The following is a 5,000-nucleotide window of genomic DNA, read 5'->3' on the forward strand; positions in this document are numbered from 1 at the left end:
GTTACCTTGTAAGAGAAATCGTGCCAGCCTACTGCTGTCTTTCTTCCAGGTATGAAAGAACGACAGAGACTTGCTTTTCCATTAGAGATGAAAGAACCGACATGTGATTTTTGGTACATACCAAAGCCTCCCAGTCTTTTATCCCAGCAAGACCAGCAGAATGAATGAACCTTGCCCCACCCCCTAACCTGCAGGTCTCCACCGCCAGTGGAGCCCCATTAACCATGCACGGAAGGTGGGAGATGAAAGTCAAATTCAAGGAAATGACTACGACTGGTCCTTCATAATGGAAGACGCAACGATGACATTGTTAGGAGCAGACTTCCTGATGGCACATAACCTCCTAGTCAACATAGCAAGAAAGGAACTAGTCTTGAAATCCGTAAAGAATTCATCTCCTCAACAGCCCAGCAGACATACAAAAACTTCAACAAACAAAAGAAGTAGAAAGTTTGCACTGTCACACTAGAGATCCCACAAGCAGAAATGAAATATTTGTTGGGGGAATATGAGGACATATTCAAGGACGACCTCAGGCACGACCTCACCAGACCAGCAAAGCACAGAATAAAGCATCAAATCCAGACAGAAAGTCTCCCAATACACTCAAAATTCAGACGGCTGGCAATGGAAAAACTTTCCTACGCAAAGAAAGTTTTCAAGGAAATGGAAGAAGCCAGAATATGCCAGATATGATCTAGTCCAGCATCACCACTGCACTTGGTGCCAAAAGTAGGTGGAACGAGATTAGCAATGGTCAAATGTCACCACGAAGCAGGACAGATACCCACTACCTAATATGGCAGACATAATGAACAAAATGAATGGAGCAAGACTATTCACCAAGATTAACCTGCTGAAAGGGTATTTTCAAGTACCAGTAGTGAAAGAGGATGTCGAAAAGATGGCAATCATCACCCCTTCAGCACCTATACATTCAATTACAGCTGCTTTGGCCTCCTCAACTCCAGGGGCAACATTCCAAAGATTGATGGACGAGATATCTGGGAACCTTCCGTTCTGTGTGTAGCATATGTGGACAATATACTAATATTCAGCCCGAACCTAAAGCAGCATCAAACACATGAGAGAAGTATTAAAAAGACTAAAAGAAAATGGGTTAATAGTGAGAGAAGGCAAGTGCAAATGGGGAAAGAGAACAGTTGATTTTTTAGGACACAAAGTAAACCAAGACAGCCTAAAACCACTGTCTGAAAAAATAAAAGCAATAACAGAATTTCCCAAACCCGACAACAGTAAAAGTGGTACAATAGTTCTCGGGACTCATAAACTACTACCACTGATTCATTCCTAACTTAGCTAACATCATGAGCCCATATATCAGTGTTTGAAAGGAAAAAAAAGCAGTTAACTTGGCAAGTAAACAAGACAATACATTTAGGTTAGCAAAAGAAACAAAAGCAAATGCAACAACACTAATTTTTCCTTTACACAACAAATCCCTCACATTGACAACCGATGCAAGCAACCTGGCAATGGGTGCCGTACTCGAGCAGGAGGCTGATGATGGTTGCTGCCTGTTAGCTTTCTACAGCAAAAAGGTAACGACAACAGAGCAGAAATACGCGATGTTCAACAGAGAGCTCCTGGCAGTCTACAAAGCAGTCAAACACTTCCACCACATGCTCGAAGGATGATAATTTGTGGTACAGACAGACCACCAACCACTCGTCCACACCTTCATGAAAGCAGCAGATGCATGGTCAGCATGTCAACAACAACACCTATCAACAATAGCAGTGTACTCCTGCATGATCAAGTACCTGAAGGGCTCATCAAACACTGTGGCAGACGCTCTCTCCAGAAACTGCACCAACACAATCCAACTTGGGATCCCATATCCCAAGATAGCAGAAGTGCAGAAGGAGGGCAGAGACTGCAATGACCGGGGCGGATAAATCCCGCCCTCAAATGGAGTGACCTGTCAATTAATGAAGGACGGTGACCATCACCTGCGAGACGAGTATGGGACACCCACTCCCTTACTTGCCAGAGGGTTTAAGGAAGAAAGTTTTCAGCCTTGCCCACAACCTATCCCACCCATCAGGCCAGTCCACCGCCAGAATGATAGCAGAGTGGTATATTGGTAGGGCATGGGAAAAGAATGTCAAGACATGGGCAAGACCATGCATCCCGTGTCAAACGTCAAAAATCATGAGGCACATGGAGAGCAGGATAGAAGAATACAAGACAACATTCCTCCCCCTTGCCACATTTGCATCGACATAGTGGGGCCCCTAACCCCATCAGGGTGGTACAAACATCTATTAACAATAACAGATAGGAATACAAGATGGCCAGAAGCAATTCCCATCTGACAGCAGATAGCAGAAGCTGCACTAAAGCCCTTGCTGACTGGGTCAGTATGCACAGCATTCCCCAGATCATCACCAGTGACAGGGGTACAAACTTCACCTCCATCCTGTGGAATGCCCTCACTGACAGTTTGGGTACCAAAATAATGCACACCACCGTCTACAACCCTGAAGCAAATGGAAATAATAGATCATTAAAAACCTCTTTAACCGCCAGATGCCAGGGAAGCAGTTGGAGGAAAGGTCTACCATGGGTCCTGCTGGTATTGAGAACAATGCCACACAAAGCGTTCAACGCATCCCCAGCTGAAGTCCTCTATGGCCAAACGTTGACGTTACCATCGGATGTGTTCCTGAACAACAAAAGCCTCAACAATGACATCTGAAACAAGAAAAGTAATAGAGAAATTGTTACAGGTGAAAATGACGCACCAAGCATGACAGAATAGTGTTCATCCCTGCAGACTTAATGAATGTAAAGTATGTGTTTATAGGGCTGACACACACAAACCTACTGAAAACGTTGCAGATGTTGGTTGACGGAAGAACAACGCAGGTTTCGATAGACTGGTTGAAACCAGCCTATATACCTGACACCAGCCAACAGACATAGGCTTTCTCCTGGGGGCGGACTGTAGGCACAAGTGTTCAACCACGCAGCCTACCCACTGATGAATCACCTCGCACCTCAGAGAAAGTGCCATGTGGTTAACAGAGATCAGAAGAAAGCACAAAATCCAGAGACAATATTTTCAGTGAATATTTCCAGCATTGTTATAGTCACCTTCTTAATATTGTACCAGTCTATATCTCAAAACACCTTTCATTTAGCTATGTACATATATTTCACAGCCACATGTTTTACACTTGTATAATTGTATGTTTGACTCTGAAGAAACACAGATACCTATGATTAATCCCTTATTCTTTCACTGTCAAAGGTTGGGACTACGTTCTGGCCTGCAAGGTTTTTTGACTTGTGTGAGTTTTAGATGAATCAATCGGTCTTATGTACACCCACTAGTTAGGTCTAATTCCTATACTGTTTTGACAGTTTCACGGCTTTATCACTCACACTTGGCAGCTGCTTTTTGGATTATCCTAGACGTTTGGAAGTGTTTATCATTGTGAAAGTTAAGCAGATACCATGACTCGACATAAGAAGAAACGACCACCATCTTCTGGTTACTTCATGGATGAAGCTCGCCCTCCAGCTTCGAAGAAGAGATCTGGTAGCAACCGGGCAACACATGAACTACCAACCCACCCATGTTCCCCTTCACCCTCCACCTCCTCCTCTTCCTTGCAAACCTCTCCTCCTCATCCTCTGAGGTCCTCAGACCCTCGTCCTCCTCCTCCTCCCCCTCTGTCCTACCCCAATCCCCCTTATCTTTTACCTCTTCCCTCTCCAGTCTCCGACGCAAATGAGTACCCTCCATTACTGAAGTTTTAAGTGCTTCCTGCTGAAGGACGGACCTCGTATGTTGCAGTAATGGCTCTTCAAAAAAACAACCCTTGCATCAACATCTCAGCATGGCCAAACCACAGAGGAGAATTCACCATTGCTCCAAAAGACTGAGCAACAGTCGACCTCCTGAAGGACAACACGGAATTTCAGCTACTGAACTACCCAACAGAGCTCCCTCTGGATCCTCTTCTGGAGTTCCTCCATACTGTGAACACAGAAGGGTGTTCAACCAGATACAAAACACCTTCATGGAAGATCCTTACCACCTTCAGAGGACCAGTCCTGAACCAAGTATGGCTTAGGACATTGGGATACTACCCCACAGAGGAATACACGCCAGAGTCTCTCAGGTGCTACAGGTGTCAGTGTTATGGTCATCATCAAGAACGTTGCAGAGGCGCTGTAATCTGTGCCATCTGTAGCAAGAAGTATGAAAAGAAATTGTTTCGAGAAACTGAAAAAAAGCAAGCCTACAACACCCAAGTGCCCCAACTGTCCTGAACGTCATCGTGTGTGGTTCAAATGATGCAGTGCTTGGTCATCCCGCATTGCACAGCTGAAGCCTCTTCCCTTCCTCCTCAACCTACTCCAAATCCCGTCATCGAACCTCAAAAACCCAAATAGAACTGCAAACACTGGGAAAGAAGACCCTGAAATAGAGAGAAAAGGGATTTTCTCATTGGTACACGATCTGTTTAAAGAAATCTACTACCTTCATTGTATTTCTCCCGCTGGGGATAAACTCAGACAGCAGTTCCGAGACAAGTACTCTGATAGTGGTTAATCATTTGATTAGCAACTATCCTGTTTCTACCACTTAAAGCCTTCCTTTCCCATTTTTTAGGCCGCCTCACGTCTAACGACCAAAACATTTCAACTATCGCTCCAACTACCAGTTAAGCAATTACTTCTATTTGTGTTTCTCTCTCTAAAACTTAAAACTCTTCATTTTCCTCCATCGATCCTGCCACTAAAAGATCGATGCTCCTTTCTGTTTTTCAAAGTAAGTTAAATATGGTATTAAACCTCTATAGATTTTCTGTTTTTCTGATTTTGTTTTTCTGATTTTTCTCTGACGATAAGTTCTTCATTGGTTGGTGGGTACCGTTCTCAGCTAGCACTCTGCTGGCCCCACGTTCAATTCTCCGACCGGCCAATGAAGTATTAGAGGAATTTATTTCTGGTGATAAAAATTC

This window comes from Macrobrachium rosenbergii, chromosome 58 (assembly GCF_040412425.1).
Source record: "Macrobrachium rosenbergii isolate ZJJX-2024 chromosome 58, ASM4041242v1, whole genome shotgun sequence".
In the NCBI taxonomy this organism is placed as follows: Eukaryota; Metazoa; Arthropoda; class Malacostraca; order Decapoda; family Palaemonidae; genus Macrobrachium; species Macrobrachium rosenbergii.